The sequence below is a fragment of the Scyliorhinus torazame genome, chromosome 4, assembly GCF_047496885.1.
Source record: "Scyliorhinus torazame isolate Kashiwa2021f chromosome 4, sScyTor2.1, whole genome shotgun sequence".
NCBI classification, from domain to species: Eukaryota; Metazoa; Chordata; class Chondrichthyes; order Carcharhiniformes; family Scyliorhinidae; genus Scyliorhinus; species Scyliorhinus torazame.
This window is the reverse complement of record NC_092710.1, coordinates 366,489,045-366,510,268: the sequence shown is the minus strand read 5'-3', so window position 1 is coordinate 366,510,268 and position 21,224 is coordinate 366,489,045. Positions and strand designations below refer to the sequence as shown.

The 21,224-nt window shown below is 50.7% G+C and overlaps 1 long non-coding RNA gene across 1 annotated transcript in view; it reads right to left on the bottom strand.

The window, feature by feature from the left end:
- Positions 1-4,934: 4,934 nt before the first annotated feature.
- LOC140411775 (uncharacterized) overlaps positions 4,935-21,224 on the bottom strand; it is a 93,673-nt gene continuing 77,383 nt past the window's right edge. Inside the window, exons 3-4 of the long non-coding RNA XR_011941000.1 lie at positions 6,583-6,776; positions 4,935-5,060 (exon numbers count right to left, since the gene is read on the bottom strand). This is a non-coding gene — a long non-coding RNA (uncharacterized lncRNA). The remainder of the gene's footprint in view (positions 5,061-6,582; positions 6,777-21,224) is intronic.

The following is a 21,224-nucleotide window of genomic DNA, read 5'->3' as shown; positions in this document are numbered from 1 at the left end:
TAGACACTGGTAAGTGTCACTGCTGGAAGGGACAGACAGCACAGAGCTGTCCAGATAGACACTGCTGTGTGTCACTTCTGGAAGGGGGAGACAGCACAGAGTTGTCCAGATAGATACTGGTCTGTGTCACTGCTGGAAGGGAGAGACAGCACAGAGCTGTCCAGATAGACACTGGTGTGTGTCACTGCTGGAAGGGACAGACAGCACAGAGCTGTCCAGATAGACACTGGTGTGTGTCACTTCTGGAAGGGGGAGACAGCACAGAGTTGTCCAGAAAGATACTGGTGTGTGTCACTGCTGGAAGGGGGAGACAGCACAGAGCTGTCCAGATAGACACTGGTGTGTGTCACTGCTGGAAGGGACAGACAGCACAGAGCTGTCCAGATAGACACTGGTGTGTGTCGCTGCTGGAAGGGACAGTCAGCACAGAGCTGTCCTGATAGACACTGGTGTGTGTCACTGCTGGAAGGGGGAGACAGCACAGAGCTGTCCAGATAGACACTGGTGTGTGTCACTGCTGGAAGGGACAGACAGCACAGAGCTGTCCAGATGGGCACTGGTGTGTGTCGCTGCTGGAAGGGACAGACAGCACAGAGCTGTCCAGATAGACACTGGTGTGTGTCACTGCTGGAAGGGACAGACAGCACAGACCTGTCCAGATGGGCACTGGTGTGTGTCACTGCTGGAAGGGACAGACAGCACAGAGCTGTCCAGATAGACACTGGTGTGTGTCGCTGCTGAAGGGGGAGACAGCACAGAGCTGTCCAGATAGACACTGGTGTGTGTCACTGCTGGAAGGGACAGACAGCACAGAGCTGTCCTGATAGACACTGGTGTGTGTCGCTGCTGGAAGGGACAGACAGCACAGAGCTGTCCAGATAGACACTGGTGTGTGTCACTGCTGGAAGGGACAGACAGCACAGAGCTGTCCAGATGGACACTGGTGTGTGTCACTGCTGGAAGGGACAGACAGCACAGAGCTGTCCAGATAGACACTGGTGTGTGTCGCTGCTGGAAGGGACAGACAGCACAGAGCTGTCCAGATAGACACTGGTGTGTGTCGCTGCTGGAAGGGACAGACAGCACAGAGCTGTCAAGATAGACATTGGTGTGTGTCACTGCTGGAAGGGGGAGACAGCACAGAGCTGTCCAGATAGACACTGGTGTGTGTCACTGCTGGAGGGGGAGACAGCACATAGCTGTCAGATAGACACTGGTGTGTGTCACTGCTGGAATGGACAGACAGCACAGAGCTGTCCAGATAGACACTGGTGTGTGTCACTGCTGGAAGGGGCAGACAGCACAGAGCTGTCCAGATAGACACTGGTGTGTGTCACTGCTGGAAGGGACAGACAGCACAGAGCTGTCCAGATAGACACTGGTGTGTGTCACTGCTGGAAGGGGCAGACAGCACAGAGCTGTCCAGATAGACACTGGTGTGTGTCACTGCTGGAAGGGGGAGACAGCACAGAGCTGTCCAGATAGACACTGGTGTGTGTCACTGCTGGAAGGGAAAGAGAGCACAGAGCTGTCCAGATAGACACTGGTGTGTGTCACTGCTGGAAGGGACAGACAGCACAGAGCTGTCCAGATAGACACTGGTGTGTGTCACTGCTGGAAGGGACAGACAGCACAGAGCTGTCCAGATAGACACTGGTGTGTGTCACTGCTGGAAGGGGGAGACAGCACAGAGCTGTCCAGATAGACACTGGTGTGTGTCACTGCTGGAAGGGACGGACAGCACAGAGCTGTCCAGATAGACACTGGTGTGTGTCACTGCTGGAAGTGGGAGACAGCACAGAGCTGTCCAGATAGACACTGGTGTGTGTCACTGCTGGAAGGGACAGACAGCACAGAGCTGTCCAGATAGACACTGGTGTGTGTCACTGCTGGAAGGGACAGACAGCACAGAGCTGTCCAGATAGACACTGGTGTGTGTCACTGCTGGAAGGTGGAGACAGCACAGAGCTGTCCAGATAGACACTGGTGTGTGTCGCTGCTGGAAGGGGGAGACAGCACAGAGCTGTCCTGATAGACACTGGTGTGTGTCACTGCTGGAAGGGACATACAGCACAGAGCTGTCCAGATAGACACTGGTGTGTGTCACTGCTGGAAGGGACAGACAGCACAGAGCTGTCCAGATAGACACTGGTGTGTGTCACTGCTGGAAGGGACGGACAGCACAGAGCTGTCCAGGTAGACACTGGTGTGTGTCGCTGCTGGAATGGACAGAAAGCACAGAGCTGTCCTGATAGACACTGGTGTGTGTCACTGCTGGAAGGGACATACAGCACAGAGCTGTCCAGATAGACACTGGGGTGTGTCACTGCTGGAAGGGACATACAGCACAGAGCTGTCCAGATAGACACTGGTGTGTGTCACTGCTGGAAGGGACAGACAGCACAGAGCTGTCCAGATAGACACTGGTGTGTGTCACTGCTGGAAGGGGGAGACAGCACAGAGCTGTCCAGATAGTCACTGGTGTGTGTCACTGCTGGAAGGGACAGACAGCACAGAGCTGTCCAGATAGACACTGGTGTGTGTCACTGCTGGAAGGGACAGACAGCACAGAGCTGTCCAGATAGACACTGGTGTGTGTCACTGCTGGAAGGGACAGACAGCACAGAGCTGTCCAGATAGACACTGGTGTGTGTCACTGCTGGAAGGGACAGACAGCACAGAGCTGTCCAGATAGACACTGGTGTGTGTCACTGCTGGAAGGGACAGACAGCACAGAGCTGTCCAGATAGACACTGGTGTGTGTCACTGCTGGAATGGACATACAGCACAGAGCTCTCCAGATAGACACTGGTGTGTGTCACTGCTGGAAGGGAAAGAGAGCACAGAGCTGTCCAGATAGACACTGGTGTGTGTCACTGCTGGAAGGGACAGACAGCACAGAGCTGTCCAGATAGACACTGGTGTGTGTCACTGCTGGAAGGGACAGACAGCACAGAGCTGTCCAGATAGACACTGGTGTGTGTCACTGCTGGAAGGGGGAGACAGCACAGAGCTGTCCAGATAGACACTGGTGTGTGTCACTGCTGGAAGGGACGGACAGCACAGAGCTGTCCAGATAGACACTGGTGTGGGTCACTGCTGGAAGTGGGAGACAGCACAGAGCTGTCCAGATAGACACTGGTGTGTGTCACTGCTGGAAGGGACAGACAGCACAGAGCTGTCCAGATAGACAATGGTGTGTGTCGCTGCTGGAAGGGGGAGACAGCACAGAGCTGTCCTGATAGACACTGGTGTGTGTCACTGCTGGAAGGGACATACAGCACAGAGCTGTCCAGATAGACACTGGTGTGTGTCACTGCTGGAAGGGACAGACAGCACAGAGCTGTCCAGATAGACACTGGTGTGTGTCACTGCTGGAAGGGACATACAGCACAGAGCTGTCCAGGTAGACACTGGTGTGTGTCGCTGCTGGAATGGACAGAAAGCACAGAGCTGTCCTGATAGACACTGGTGTGTGTCACTGCTGGAAGGGACATACAGCACAGAGCTGTCCAGATAGACACTGGGGTGTGTCACTGCTGGAAGGGACATACAGCACAGAGCTGTCCAGATAGACACTGGTGTGTGTCACTGCTGGAAGGGACAGACAGCACAGAGCTGTCCAGATAGACACTGGTGTGTGTCACTGCTGGAAGGGACAGACAGCACAGAGCTGTCCAGATAGACACTGGTGTGTGTCACTGCTGGAAGGGACAGACAGCACAGAGCTGTCCAGATAGACACTGGTGTGTGTCACTGCTGGAAGGGACAGACAGCACAGAGCTGTCCAGATAGACACTGGTGTGTGTCACTGCTGGAAGGGACAGACAGCACAGAGCTGTCCAGATAGACACTGGTGTGTGTCACTGCTGGAATGGACATACAGCACAGAGCTGTCCAGATAGACACTGGTGTGTGTCGCTGCTGGAGGTGGAGAAGGAGACTCCTGTACTCGCAGCCCTGGCACAATACTGAACGGGAAACGGTGGCACAGGCGTGTCCATGGGTCCAGCAGCACGGTGCTGCCCATGAAGACGAGCTGGGCATGGAGACGGAGGGCAGGAAGTGTGGTGAACGATGCATCAGAAGCGGCGCAGCACTGTGGCAGTGTTGCATTCACCTCAAATCTCGGGTGAACCGAGAGCCCCCTGTTCACGCCAGCCTTCATCACCATTAACCCGCCATTGGGAGACTTGTAACGGAATTTTACACCAGCGGGTATTCGACGGTCTGGCTCCCACCAGATTCACCGCATCCAGCCGGCACTAAGAGAATTGGGAGAATGGGGTCCCTGGTTTAACAGAGCTGTGAGTGAGGTCGGTCTCATTGCTCTATTGGACTGATCCATTTAATTGCACGGACCCTCTCTTCACTTTCCCCATTCGTTAAACATTTCTCTGTTGAATTTTAGCCTTGCATTTGTTTCCAGTTCATTCCCGTGACTTCCGGCCTCCCCAGAGTTGGATTTGGAGAGGGTTTTCCAAAGATGTTACATTCGCGCCACACAAGTGCCCGGCAATGACCATCTCCGACAAGAGAGGGTCTCACCCTCGCCCCAGAGAGCGGGGAATCTGTGGAATTTGAAGAAGGAATTAGATTTGATCTTGGGACGAAAGGGATCGAGGGAGATGGGGGAAGGTGGGATCAGGGTATTGAACTTGATGATCAGCCATGATCAGAATGAATGGCGGGGCAGTCTCGAAGGGCCGAATGGCCTCCTCCTGCTTCTATTTTCCCGGTTTGTTTCTATGTGTGTAAGTAGCCCAAATAGCGCCTCAACCCACTGGTCACATGTGACCGCGGAACGCTCTGGGATTGACAATTCTTTGCTCAGTGTGTCAGTCTGTACAGAAAGTTTGAAACGTGACAGGTTAAAGAGTGAGTGGCTGTTTTAGAATCTGTTGTTACTTTGAAGGAACATCTGACATACCTGCAACATTCCCACAACGTGCATAACTGAATAGTTTGTCCAGACCGATCGCCAGCGCACTTTTAATATCCACGGCATCAACTTCAGTTTGAACCCTCAGGCGTTTTTTGAATTGTGCCTCAAGATAATTCTAAAACAAGAAAATAAAATCCATCACCATGTGACACAACTGAACTCGCACCAAAACACATCAGTGTTGAGGGGACTGTCCTCGGTTCCCAGGTGTGGGAGCAGTATTCATGTCCTGTGATAGGGAGACCCCCACACAGATACCCCAGTGATAGGGAGACCCACCCCACGGAGACCCCAGTGATAGGGCGACCCCCCCCCACAGAGACCCCAGTGATAGGGAGACCCGCCCCACAGAGACCCCTGTGATAGGGAGACCCGCCCCACAGAGACCCCTGTGATAGGGCGAACCCCACACAGAGACCCCTGTGATAGGGAGACCCCCCTCACAGAGACCCCTGTGTGAGGGAGACCCCCCACAGAGACCCCTGTGATAGGGAGACCCCCTCACAGAGACCCCTGTGATAGAGAGACCCCCCCACAAAGACCCCTGTGATAGGGAGAACCCCACACAGAGACCCCTGTGAGAGGGAGACCCCCCTCAGAGACCCCTGTGATAGGGAGACCTTCACAGAGACCCCTGTGATAGGGAGAACCCCACACAGAGACCCCTGTGATAGGGAGACCCCCACAGAGACCCATGTGATAGGGAGAACCCCACACAGAGACCCCTGTGAGAGGGAGACCCCCCCACAGAGACCCCTGTGATAGGGAGACCCCCACAGAGACCCCTGTGATAGGGAGAACCCCACACAGAGACCCCTGTGAGAGGGAGACCCCCCCACAGAGGCCCCTGTGATAGGGAGACCTCCTTAGCACAGGGCTAAATAGCGGGCTTTGAAAGCAGACCAAGGCAGGCCAGCAGCACGGTTCAATTCCCGTAACAGCCTCCCCGAACAGGCGCCGGAATGTGGCGACTAGGGGCTTTTCACAGTAACTTCATTTGAAGCCTACTTGTGACAATAAGCGATTTTCATATTTGTCAAGAAAGACCTTCCACGCTGACTATTCCTGATTAATCCGTGTCTAAAGTACAGATAGATTCTGTCCCTCAGAATACTTTCCTGATCCCAGCCTTGAATTTAGAAATCATTAACTGTGTGAGTGCCGGGTCCCGGGATGTGTGAACCGCCCGGGGCAGATATTTCACTGTTTATTCCAGTTCACACACTCAGCATTGACAACCCTCCCTGCCTGAGTCAGACAGATGTTTGACAGTAAAGAGAGTAAAGGGGACTCGACCCAAAAACACAGGCATTAAATAATTTCCACTGGTACGAACATTACACAATGCAGTAAACTCTGAAGGGCAGCACGGTAGCACAGTGGTTAGCACTGTTGCTTCACTGCTCCAGGGTCCTGGGTTCAATTCCCGGCCTGGGTGACCGGGTACTCCGGTTTCCTCCCACAAGTCCCGAAAGACATGCTGTTAGGTGAATCGGACATTTGGAATTCTCCCTCTGTGACCCGAACAGGCGCCGGAATGTGGCGACTAGGGGCTTTTCACAGTAACATCATTGCAGTGTTAATGTAAGCCTACTTATGACAATAATAAAGATTATTCTTGTTCTAATTATACTTACCTTGTCCTCAATGATTTCTGCGGGTTTCTGGCAGTCATTTTCATTACAGAAACCGATCACCTCTTCTGCTACGTCGAGTGCAGCGAGTTGGTTCCAGAAGAGGACAGACACGGTTAAGAAGATTCTCAGCATCTTGGTGTCGGTACAGGTCACTGGTGAATTCACTGAATGACCCTCAGCACCTTCAGCTCGATCTGCAGTTTGAGCAGAGAGCTCTGGGATTTTTATACAGTTTTAAGGGGACGATTTTGAATAAAGTTCAGCTACGGGAACATCAGATGTTGAAGAAACGCACCAGCTGATTAACTATGGAAATGTTTTTGGGTGTTTTGATCACAGCCTGGAATTTAGAAACCATGGGCAGCACGGTATCACAGTGGTTAGCACTGTTGCTTCACTGCTCCAGTGTCCCTGGTTCGATTCCCGGCTTGGGTCACTGTCTGTGTGGAGTCTGCACATTCTCCCCGTGTCTGCGTGGGTTTCCTCCGGGTGCTCCGGTTTCCTCCCACAAGTCCCGAAAGACGTGCTGTTGGTGAATTGGACATTCTGAATTCTCCCTCTGTGTACCCGAACAGGCGCAGGAATGTGGCGACGAGGGGGTTTACACAGTAACTTCATTGCAGTGTTAATGTAAGCCTGCTTGTGACAATAATAAAGATTATTATTATCTCGGTGATGCCGTTTACCAGGAAATGTGAATCGCCCGAGGCAGATATTTCACTATTGATTCCAATTCACACACTCAGCATTGATCCCCCTGCCTGAGTTAGACAGGAAATGTGAACCGCCCGGGGCAGATATTTCACTATTGATTCCAGTTCACACACTCAGCATTGACCCCCCTGCCTGAGTTAGACAGGAAATGTGAACCGCCCGGGGCAGATATTTCACTATTGATTCCAGTTCACACACTCAGCATTGACCCCCCTGCCTGAGTTAGACAGGAAATATGAACCGCCCGGGACAGATATTTCTCTATTAATTCCAGTTCACACACTCAGCATTGACCCCACTGCCTGAGTTAGTCAGGAAATGTGAACCGCCCGGGGCAGATATTTCACTATTAATTCCAGTTCACACACTCAGCATTGACCCCCCTGCCTGAGTTAGACAGGAAATGAGAACCGCCCGGGCCAGATATTTCACTATTGATTCCAGTTCACACACTCAGCATTGATTCCCCTACCTGAGTTAGACAGGAAATGTGAACCGCCCGGGGCAGATATTTCACTATTGATTCCAGTTCACACACTCAGCATCGATCCTCCTGCCTGAGTTAGACAGGAAATGTGAATCGCCCGGGGCAGATATTTCACTATTGATTCCAGTTCACACACTCAGCATTGACCCCCCTGCCTGAGGTAGACAGGAAATGTGAACTGCCCGGGGCAGATATTTCACTATTGATTCCAGTTCACACACTCAGCATCGATCCACCTGCCTGAGTTAGACAGGAAATGTGAACCGCCCGGGGCAGATATTTCACTATTGATTCCAGTTAACATACTCAGCATTGATCACCCTGCCTGAGTTAGACAGGAAATGTGAATCGCCCGGGGCAGACATTTCACTATTGATTCCAGTTCACACACTCAGCATTGACCCCCCTGCCTGAGTTAGAGAGGAAATGTGAACCGCCCGGGGCAGATATTTCACTATTGATTCCAGTTCACACACTCAGCATTAACCCCCCTGCCTGAGTTAGACAGGAAATGTGAATCGCCCGGGGCAGATATTTCACTATTGATTCCATTTCACACACTCAGCATTGATCCCCCTGCCTGAGTTAGACAGGAAATGTGAACCACCCGGGACAGATATTTCACTATTGATTCCAGTTCACACACTCAGCATTAACCCCACTGCCTGAGTTCGACAGGAAATGTGAATCGCCCGGGGCAGATATTTCACTATTGATTCCAGTTCAGACACTCAGCATTGACCCCCCTGCCTGAGTTAGACAGGAAATGTGAACCGCCTGGGGCAGATATTTCACTTTTGATTCCAGTTCACACACTCAGCATTGACCCCCCTGCCTGAGTTAGACAGGAGATGTGAACCGCCCGGGGCAGATATTTCACTATTGATTCCAGTTCACACACACAGCATTGACCCCCCTGCCTGAGTTAGACAGGAAATGTGAACCGCCCGGGGCAGATATTTCACAATTGATTCCAGTTCACACACTCAGCATTGATCCCCCTGCCTGAGTTAGACAGGAAATGTAAACCGCCCGGGGCAGATATTCCACTATTGATTCCAGTTCACACACTCAGCACTGATCCCCCTGCCTGAGTTAGACAGGAACTGTGAACCGCCAGGGGCAGATATTTCACTATTGATTCCAGTTCACACACTCAGCATTGATTCCCCTGCCTGAGTTAGACAGGAAATGTGAACCGCCCGGGGCAGATATTTCACAGTTGATTCCAGTTCACACACTCAGCATTGACCACCCTGCCTGAGTTAGACAGGAAATATGAACCGCCTGGGGCAGATATTTCACTATTGATTCCAGTTCACACACTCAGCATTGATCCCCCTGCCTGAGTTAGACATGACATGTGAACCGCCCGGGGCAGTTATTTCACTATTGATTCCAGTTCACACACTCAGCATTGACCCCCTTACTTGAGTTAGACAGGAAATGTGAACCGCCCGAGGCAGACATTTCACTATTGATTCCAGTTCACACACTCAGCATTGATTCCCCTGCCTGAGTAAGAAAGGAAATGTGAACCGCCCGGGGCAGATATTTCACTATTGATTCCAGTTCACACACTCAGCATTGACCCCCCTATCTGAGTTAGACAGGAAATGTGAACCGCCCGGGGCAGATATTTCACTATTGATTCCAGTTCACACACTCAGCATTGATTCCCCTGCCTGAGTAAGAAAGGAAATGTGAACCGCCCGGGGCAGATATTTCACTATTGATTCCAGTTCACACACTCAGCATTGACCCCCCTATCTGAGTTAGACAGGAAATGTGAACCGCCCGGGGCAGATATTTCACTATTGATTCCAGTTCACACACTCAGCATTGACCCCCCTGCCTGAGTTAGACAGGAAATGTGAACCGCCCGGGGCAGATATTTCACTATTGATTCCAGTTCACACACTCAGCATTGACCCCCCTGCTGAGTTCGACAGGAAATGTGAACCGCCCGGGGCAGATATTTCACTATTGATTCCAGTTCACACACTCAGCATTGACCCCCCTATCTGAGTTAGACAGGAAATGTGAACCGCTCGGGGCAGATATTTCACGATTGAATCCAGTTCACACACTCAGCATTGACCCCCCTATCTGAGTTAGACAGGAAATGTGAACCGCCCGGGGCAGACATTTCACTATTGATTTCAGTTCACACACTCAGCACTGATCCCCCTGCCTGAGTTAGACAGGAAATGTGAACCGCCCGGGGCAGATATTTCACTATTGATTCCAGTTCACACACTCAGCATTAACCCCCCTGCCTGAGTTAGACAGGAAATGTGAACCGCCCGGGGCAGATACTTCACTATTGATTCCAGTTCACACACTCAGCATTGACCCCCCTGCCTGAGTTAGACAGGAAATGTGAACCGCCCGGGGCAGATATTTCACTATTAATTCCAGTTCACACACTCAGCATTGACCCCCCTGCCTGAGTTAGACAGGAAATGTCAACCGACGGGACAGATATTTCACTATCGATTCCAGTTCACACACTCAGCATTGACCCCCCTGCCTGAGTTAGGCAGGAAATGTGAACCTCCCGGGGCAGATATTTCACTATTGATTCCAGTTCAGACACTCAGCATTGACCCCCCTGCCTGAGTTAGACAGGAAATGTGAACCGCCTGGGGCAGATATTTCACTTTTGATTCCAGTTCACACACTCAGCATTGACCCCCCTGCCTGAGTTAGACAGGAGATGTGAACCGCCCGGGGCAGATATTTCACTATTGATTCCAGTTCACACACACAGCATTGACCCCCCTGCCTGAGTTAGACAGGAAATGTGAACCGCCCGGGGCAGATATTTCACAATTGAATCCAGTTCACACACTCAGCATTGATCCCCCTGCCTGAGTTAGACAGGAAATGTAAACCGCCCGGGGCAGATATTCCACTATTGATTCCAGTTCACACACTCAACACTGATCCCCCTGCCTGAGTTAGACAGGAACTGTGAACCGCCCGGGGCAGATATTTCACTATTGATTCCAGTTCACACACTCAGCATTGATTCCCCTGCCTGAGTTAGACAGGAAATGTGAACCGCCCGGGGCAGATATTTCACAGTTGATTCCAGTTCACACACTCAGCATTGACCACCCTGCCTGAGTTAGAAAGGAAATGTGAACCGCCCGGGGCAGATATTTCACTATTGATTCCAGTTCACACACTCAGCATTGATCCACCTGCCTGAGTTAGACAGGAAATATGAACCGCCCGGGGAGATATTTCACTATTGATTCCAGTTCACACACTCAGCATTGATCCCCCTGCCTGAGTTAGACAGGACATGTGAACCGCCCGGGGCAGATATTTCACTATTGATTCCAGTTCACACTCTCAGCATTGACCCCCTTACTTGAGTTAGACAGGAAATGTGAACCGCCCGAGGCAGACATTTCACTATTGATTCCAGTTCACACACTCAGCATTGATTCCCCTGCCTGAGTTAGACAGGAAATGTGAACCGCCCGGGGCAGATATTTCACTATTGATTCCAGTTCACACACTCAGCATTGACCCCCCTATCTGAGTTAGACAGGAAATGTGAACCGCCCGGGGCAGATATTTCACTATTGATTCCAGTTCACACACTCAGCATTGACCCCCCTGCCTGAGTTAGACAGGAAATGTGAACCTCCCGGGGCAGATATTTCACTATTGATTCCAGTTCACACACTCAGCATTGACCCCCCTGCCTGAGTTAGACAGGAAATGTGAACCGCCCGGGGCAGATATTTCACGATTGAATCCAGTTCACACACTCAGCATTGACCCCCCTATCTGAGTTAGACAGGAAATGTGAACCGCCCGGGGCAGACATTTCACTATTGATTTCAGTTCACACACTCAGCACTGATCCCCCTGCCTGAGTTAGACAGGAAATGTGAACCGCCCGGGGCAGATATTTCACTATTGATTCCAGTTCACACACTCAGCATTGACCCCCCTGCCTGAGTTAGACAGGAAATGTGACCGGCCGGGGCAGATACTTCACTATTGATTCCAGTTCACACACTCAGCATTGACCCCCCTGCCTGAGTTAGACAGGAAATGTGAACCGCCCGGGGCAGATATTTCACTATTAATTCCAGTTCACACACTCAGCATTGACCCCCCTGCCTGAGTTAGACAGGAAATGTCAACCGACGGGACAGATATTTCACTATCGATTCCAGTTCACACACTCAGCATTGACCCCCCTGCCTGAGTTAGGCAGGAAATGTGAACCTCCCGGGGCAGATATTTCACTATTGATTCCAGTTCACTCACTCAGCATTGGTCCCCCTGCCTGAGTTAGTCAGGAAATGTGAACCGCCCGGGGCAGATATTTCACTATTGATTTCAGTTCACACACTCAGCATCGATCCCCCTGCCTGCGTTAGACGGGAAATGTGAACCGCCCGGGGCAGATATTTCACCATTGATTCCAGTTCACACACTCAGCATTGACCCCCCCTGCCTGAGTTAGACAGGAAATGTGAACCGCCCGGGGCAGATATTTCACTATTGATTCCAGTTCTCACACTCAGCATTGACCCCCCTGCCTGAGTTAGATAGGAAATGTGAACCGCCCGGGGCAGATATTTCACTATTGATTCCAGTTCAGACACTCAGCATTGACCCCCCTGCCTGAGTTAGACAGGAAATGTGAACCGCCCGGGGCAGGTATTTCACTATTGATTCCAGTTCACACACAGAGCATTGACCCGCCTGCCTCAGTTAGACAGGAAATGTGAACCGCCTGGGGCAGATATTTCACTATTGATTCCAGTTCACACAATCAGCATCGATCCCCCTCCCTGAGTTAGACAGGAAATGTGAACCGCCTGGGGCAGATATTTCACAGTTGATTCCAGTTCACACACTCAGCATTGACCACCCTGCCTGAGTTAGACAGGAAATGTGAACCGCCCGGGGCAGATATTTCACTATTGATTCCAGTTCACACACTCAGCATTGATCCCCCTGCCTGAGTTAGACAGGAAATATGAACCGCCCGGGGCAGTTATTTCACTATTGATTCCAGTTCACACACTCAGCATTGATCCCCCTGCCTGAGTTAGACAGGACATGTGAACCGCCCGGGGCAGATATTTCACTATTGATTCCAGTTCACACACTCAGCATTGACCCCCTTACTTGAGTTAGACAGGAAATGTGAACCGCCCGAGGCAGACATTTCACTATTGATTCCAGTTCACACACTCAGCATTGACCCCCCTGCCTGAGTTAGACAGGAAATGTGAACCGCCCGGGGCAGATATTTCACTATTGATTCCAGTTCACACACTCAGCATTGACCCCCCTGCCTGAGTTAGACAGGAAATGTGAACCGCCCGGGGCAGATATTTCACGATTGAATCCAGTTCACACACTCAGCATTGACCCCCCTATCTGAGTTAGACAGGAAATGTGAACCGCCCGGGGCAGACATTTCACTATTGATTTCAGTTCACACACTCAGCACTGATCCCCCTGCCTGAGTTAGACAGGAAATGTGAACCGCCCGGGGCAGATATTTCACTATTGATTCCAGTTCACACACTCAGCATTGACCCCCCTGCCTGAGTTAGACAGGAAATGTGAACCGCCCGGGGCAGATACTTCACTATTGATTCCAGTTCACACACTCAGCATTGACCCCCCTGCCTGAGTTAGACAGGAAATGTCAACCGACGGGACAGATATTTCACTATCGATTCCAGTTCACACGCTCAGCATTGACCCCCCTGCCTGAGTTAGGCAGGAAATGTGCACCTCCCGGGGCAGATATTTCACTATTGATTCCAGTTCACACACTCAGCATTGACCCCCCTGCCTGAGTTAGACAGGAAATGTGAACCGCCCGGGGCAGATACTTCACTATTGATTCCAGTTCACACACTCAGCATTGACCCCCCTGCCTGAGTTAGACAGGAAATGTCAACCGACGGGACAGATATTTCACTATCGATTCCAGTTCACACACTCAGCATTGACCCCCCTGCCTGAGTTAGGCAGGAAATGTGAACCGCCCGGGGCAGATATTTCACTATTGATTCCAGTTCACACACTCAGCATTGGTCCCCCTGCCTGAGTGAGTCAGGAAATGTGAACCGCCCGGGGCAGATATTTCACTATTGATTTCAGTTCACACACTCAGCATCGATCCCCCTGCCTGCGTTAGACGGGAAATGAGAACCGCCCGGGCCAGATATTTCACTATTGATTCCAGTTCACACACTCAGCATTGATTCCCCTGCCTGAGTTAGACAGGAAATGTGAACCGCCCGGGGCAGATATTTCACTATTGATTCCAGTTCACACACTCAGCATCGATCCTCCTGCCTGAGTTAGACAGGAAATGTGAATCGCCCGGGGCAGATATTTCACTATTGATTCCAGTTCACACACTCAGCATTGACCCCCCTGCCTGAGGTAGACAGGAAATGTGAACTGCCCGGGGCAGATATTTCACTATTGATTCCAGTTCACACACTCAGCATCGATCCACCTGCCTGAGTTAGACAGGAAATGTGAACCGCCCGGGGCAGATATTTCACTATTGATTCCAGTTAACATACTCAGCATTGATCACCCTGCCTGAGTTAGACAGGAAATGTGAATCGCCCGGGGCAGACATTTCACTATTGATTCCAGTTCACACACTCAGCATTGACCCCCCTGCCTGAGTTAGACAGGAAATGTGAATCGCCCGGGGCAGATATTTCACTATTGATTCCAGTTCACACACTCAGCATTGACCCCCCTGCCTGAGTTAGACAGGAAATGTGAACCGCCTGGGGCAGTTATTTCACTTTTGATTCCAGTTCACACACTCAGCATTGACCCCCCTGCCTGAGTTAGACAGGTCATGTGAACCGCCCGGGGCAGATATTTCACTACTGATTCCAGTTCACACACACAGCATTGACCCCCCTGCCTGAGTTAGACAGGAAATGTGAACCGCCCGGGGCAGATATTTCACTATTGATTCCAGTTCACACACTCAGCATTGATCCCCCTGCCTGAGTTAGACAGGAAATGTAAACCGCCCGGGGCAGATATTCCACTATTGATTCCAGTTCACACACTCAGCACTGATCCCCCTGCCTGAGTTAGACAGGAACTGTGAACCGCCCGGGGCAGATATTTCACTATTGATTCCAGTTCACACACTCAGCATTGATTCCCCTGCCTGAGTTAGACAGGAAATGTGAACCGCCCGGGGCAGATATTTCACAGTTGATTCCAGTTCACACACTCAGCATTGACCACCCTGCCTGAGTTAGACAGGAAATGTGAACCGCCCGGGGCAGATATTTCACTATTGATTCCAGTTCACACACTCAGCATTGATCCCCCTGCCTGAGTTAGACAGGAAATATGAACCGCCCGGGGCAGATATTTCACTATTGATTCCAGTTCACACACTCAGCATTGATCCCCCTGCCTGAGTTAGACAGGACATGTGAACCGCCCGGGGCAGATATTTCACTATTGATTCCAGTTCACACACTCAGCATTGACCCCCTTACTTGAGTTAGACAGGAAATGTGAACCGCCCGAGGCAGACATTTCACTATTGATTCCAGTTCACACACTCAGCATTGATTCCCCTGCCTGAGTTAGACAGGAAATGTGAACCGCCCGGGGCAGATATTTCACTATTGATTCCAGTTCACACACTCAGCATTGACCCCCCTATCTGAGTTAGACAGGAAATGTGAACCGCCCGGGGCAGATATTTCACTATTAATTGCAGTTCACACACTCAGCATTGACCCCCCTGCCTGAGTTAGACAGGAAATGTGAACCGCCCGGGGCAGATATTTCACTATTGATTCCAGTTCACACACTCAGCATTGACCCCCCTGCCTGAGATAGACAGGAAATGTGAACCGCCCGGGGCAGATATTTCACGATTGAATCCAGTTCACACACTCAGCATTGACCCCCCATCTGAGTTAGACAGGAAATGTGAACCGCCCGGGGCAGACATTTCACTATTGATTTCAGTTCACACACTCAGCACTGATCCCCCTGCCTGAGTTAGACAGGAAATGTGAACCGCCCGGGGCAGATATTTCACTATTGATTCCAGTTCACACACTCAGCATTGACCCCCCTGCCTGAGTTAGACAGGAAATGTGACCGGCCGGGGCAGATACTTCACTATTGATTCCAGTTCACACACTCAGCATTGATCCCCTGCCTGAGTTAGACAGGAAATGTGAACCGCCCCGGGCAGATATTTCACTATTAATTCCAGTTCACACACTCAGCATTGACCCCCCTGCCTGAGTTAGACAGGAAATGTCAACCGACGGGACAGATATTTCACTATTGATTCCAGTTCACACACTCAGCATTGACACCCCTGCCTGAGTTAGACAGGAAATGTCAACCGACGGGACAGATATTTCACTATCGATTCCAGTTCACACACTCAGCATTGACCCCCCTGCCTGAGTTAGACAGGAAATGTGAACCGCCCGGGGCAGATATTTCACTATTAATTCCAGTTCACACACTCAGCATTGACCCCCCTGCCTGAGTTAGACAGGAAATGTCAACCGACGGGACAGATATTTCACTATCGATTCCAGTTCACACACTCAGCATTGACCCCCCTGCCTGAGTTAGGCAGGAAATGTGAACCTCCCGGGGCAGATATTTCACTATTGATTCCAGTTCACTCACTCAGCATTGGTCCCCCTGCCTGAGTTAGTCAGGAAATGTGAACCGCCCGGGGCAGATATTTCACTATTGATTTCAGTTCACACACTCAGCATCGATCCCCCTGCCTGCGTTAGACGGGAAATGTGAACCGCCCGGGGCAGATATTTCACCATTGATTCCAGTTCACACACTCAGCATTGACCCCCCCTGCCTGAGTTAGACAGGAAATGTGAACCGCCCGGGGCAGATATTTCACTATTGATTCCAGTTCACACACAGAGCATTGACCCGCCTGCCTCAGTTAGACAGGAAATGTGAACCGCCCGGGGCAGATATTTCACTATTGATTCCAGTTCACACAATCAGCATCGATCCCCCTCCCTGAGTTAGACAGGAAATGTGAACCGCCCTGGACAGATATTTCACTATTGATTCCAGTTCACACACTCAGCATTGACCCCCCTGCCTGAGTTAGACAGGAAATGTGAACCGCCCGGGCCTGATATTTCACTATTGATTCCAGTTCACACACTCAGCATTGACCCCCTTTCCTGAGATAGACAGGAAATGTGAACCGCCCGGGACAGGTATTTCACTATTGATTCCTATTCACACACTCAGCATTGACCCCCCCTGCCTGAGTTAGACAGGAAATGTGAACCGCCCGAGATAGAATTTCACTATTGTTTCCAGTTCACACACTCAGCATTGACCCCCCCTGCCTGAATTAGACAGGAAATGTGAACCACCCGGGGCAGATATTTCACTATTGATTCCAGTTAACATACTCAGCATTGATCACCCTGCCTGAGTTTGACAGGAAATGTGAATCGCCCGGGGCAGACATTTCACTATTGATTCCAGTTCACACACTCAGCATTAACCCCCCTGCCTGAGTTAGACAGGAAATGTGAATCGCCCGGGGCAGATATTTCACTATTGATTCCATTTCACACACTCAGCATTAACCCCACTGCCTGAGTTCGACAGGAAATGTGAACCGCCCGGGACAGATATTTCACTATTGATTCAAGTTCACACACTCAGCATTGACCCCCGTGCCTGAGTTAGACAGGAAATGTGAACCGCCCGGGGCAGATATTTCACTATTGATTCCAGTTCAGACACTCAGCATTGACCCCCCTGCCTGAGTTAGACAGGAAATGTGAACCGCCTGGGGCAGATATTTCACTTTTGATTCCAGTTCACACACTCAGCATTGACCCCCCTGCCTGAGTTAGACAGGAGATGTGAACAGTCCGGGGCAGATATTTCACTATTGATTCCAGTTCACACACACAGCATTGACCCCCCTGCCTGAGTTAGACAGGAAATGTGAACCGCCCGGGGCAGATATTTCACTATTGATTCCAGTTCACACACTCAGCATTGATCCCCCTGCCTGAGTTAGACAGGAAATGTAAACCGCCCGGGGCAGATATTCCACTATTGATTCCAGTTCACACACTCAGCACTGATCCCCCTGCCTGAGTTAGACAGGAACTGTGAACCGCCCGGGGCAGATATTTCACTATTGATTCCAGTTCACACACTCAGCATTGATTCCACTGCCTGAGTTAGACAGGAAATGTGAACCGGCCGGGGCAGATATTTCACAGTTGATTCCAGTTCACACACTCAGCATTGACCACCCTGCCTGAGTTAGACAGGAAATGTGAACCGCCCGGGGCAGATATTTCACTATTGATTCCAGTTCACACACTCAGCATTGATCCCCCTGCCTGAGTTAGACAGGAAATATGAACCGCCCGGGGCAGATATTTCACTATTGATTCCAGTTCACACACTCAGCATTGATCCCCCTGCCTGAGTTAGACAGGACATGTGAACCGCCCGGGGCAGATATTTCACTATTGATTCCAGTTCACACACTCAGCATTGACCCCCTTACTTGAGTTAGACAGGAAATGTGAACCGCCCGAGGCAGACATTTCACTATTGATTCCAGTTCACACACTCAGCATTGATTCCCCTGCCTGAGTTAGACAGGAAATGTGAACCGCCCGGGGCAGATATTTCACTATTGATTCCAGTTCACACACTCAGCATTGACCCCCCTATCTGAGTTAGACAGGAAATGTGAACCGCCCGGGGCAGATATTACACTATTGATTCCAGTTCACACACTCAGCATTGACCCCCCTGCCTGATTTAGACAGGAAATGTGAACCGCCCGGGGCAGATATTTCACTATTGATTCCAGTTCATACACTCAGCATTGACCCCCCCTGCCTGAGTTAGACAGGAAATGTGAACCGCTCGGGGCAGATATTTCACGATTGAATCCAGTTCACACACTCAGCATTGACCCCCCATCTGAGTTAGACAGGAAATGTGAACCGCCCGGGACAGACATTTCACTATTGATTTCAGTTCACACACTCAGCATTGACCCCCCTGCCTGAGTTAGACAGGAAATGTGAACCGCCCGGGGCAGATATTTCACTATTGATTCCAGTTCACACACTCAGCATTGACCCCCCTGCCTGAGTTAGACAGGAAATGTGACCGGCCGGGGCAGATACTTCACTATTGATTCCAGTTCACACACTCAGCATTGATCCCCCTGCCTGAGTTAGACAGGAAATGTGAACCGCCCGGGGCAGATATTTCACTATTGATTCCAGTACACACACTCAGCATTGATCCCCTGCCTGAGTTAGACAGGAAATGTGAACCGCCCGGGGCAGATATTTCACTATTAATTCCAGTTCACACACTCAGCATTGACCCCCCTGCCTGAGTTAGACAGGAAATGTCAACCGACGGGACAGATATTTCACTATCGATTCCAGTTCACACACTCAGCATTGACCCCCCTGCCTGAGTTAGACAGGAAATGTGAACCGCCCGGGGCAGATATTTCACTGTTGATTCCAGTTCACACACTCAGCATTGATCCCCCTGCCTGAGTTAGACAGGAAATGTGAACCGCCCGGGGCAGATATTTCACGATTGAATCCAGTTCACACACTCAGCATTGACCCCCCTGCCTGAGTTAGACAGGAAATGTGAACCGCCCGAGACAGATATTTCACTATTGATTCCAGTTCACACACTCAGCATTGTCCCCCTGCCTGAGTTAGACAGGAAATGTGAACCGCCCGGGGCAGATATTTCACGATTGAATCCAGTTCACACACTCAGCATTGATCCCTCTGCCTGAGTTAGACAGGAAATGTGAACCGTCCGGGGCAGATACTTCACTATTGATTCCAGTTCACACACTCAGCATTGACCCCCCTGCCTGAGTTAGACAGGAAATGTGAACCGCCTGGGGCAGATATTTCACTATTGATTCCAGTTCACACACTCAGCATTGACCCCCCTGCCTGAGTTAGACAGGAAATGTGAACCGCCTGGGGCAGATATTTCACTATTGATTCCAGTTCACACACTCAGCATTGACCCCCCTGCCTGAGTTAGACAGGAAATGTGAACCGCCTGGGGCAGATATTTCACTATTGATTCCAGTTCACACACTCAGCATTGACCCCCCTGCCTGAGTTAGACAGGAAATGTGAACCGCCTGGGGCAGATATTTCACTATTGATTCCAGTTCACACACTCAGCATTGACCCCCCTGCCTGAGTTAGACAGGAAATGTGAACCGCCCGGGGCAGATACTTCACTATTGATTCCAGTTCACACACTCAGCATTGACCCCCCTGCCTGAGTTAGACAGGAAATGTGAACTGCCCGGGGCAGATATTTCACTATTAATTCCAGTTCACACACTCAGCATTGACCCCCCTGCCTGAGTTAGACAGGAAATGTCAACCGACGGGACAGATATTTCACTGTTGATTCCAGTTCACACACTCAGCATTGACCCCCCTGCCTGAGTTAGACAGGATATGTGAACCGCCCGGGGCAGATATTTCACTATCGATTCCAGTTCACACACTCAGCATTGACCCCCCTGCCTGAGTTAGTCAGGAAATGTGAACCGCCCGGGGCAGATATTTCACTATTGATTTCAGTTCACACACTCAGCATCGATCCCCCTGCCTGCGTTAGACGGGAAATGAGAACCGCCCGGGCCAGATATTTCACTATTGATTCCAGTTCACACACTCAGCATTGATTCCCCTGCCTGAGTTAGACAGGAAATGTGAACCGCCCAGGGCAGATATTTCACTATTGATTCCAGTTCACACACTCAGCATCGATCCTCCTGCCTGAGTTAGACAGGAAATGTGAATCGCCCGGGGCAGATATTTCACTATTGATTCCAGTTCACACACTCAGCATTGACCCCCCTGCCTGAGGCAGACAGGAAATGTGAACTGCCCGGGGCAGATATTTCACTATTGATTCCAGTTCACACACTCAGCATCGATCCACCTGCCTGAGTTAGACAGGAAATGTGAACCGCCCGGGGCAGATATTTCACTATTGATTCCAGTTAACATACTCAGCATTGATCACCCTGCCTGAGTTAGACAGGAAATGTGAATCGCCCGGGGCAGATATTTCACTATTGATTCCAGTTCACACACTCTGCATTGACCCCCCTGCCTGAGTTAGACAGGAAATGTGAACCGCCCGGGGCAGATATTTCACTATTGATTCCAGTTCAGACACTCAGCATTGACCCCCCTGCCTGAGTTAGACAGGAAATGTGAACCGCCTGGGGCAGATATTTCACTTTTGATTCCAGTTCACACACTCAGCATTGACCCCCCTGCCTGAGTTAGACAGGAAATGTGAACCGCCCGGGGCAGATATT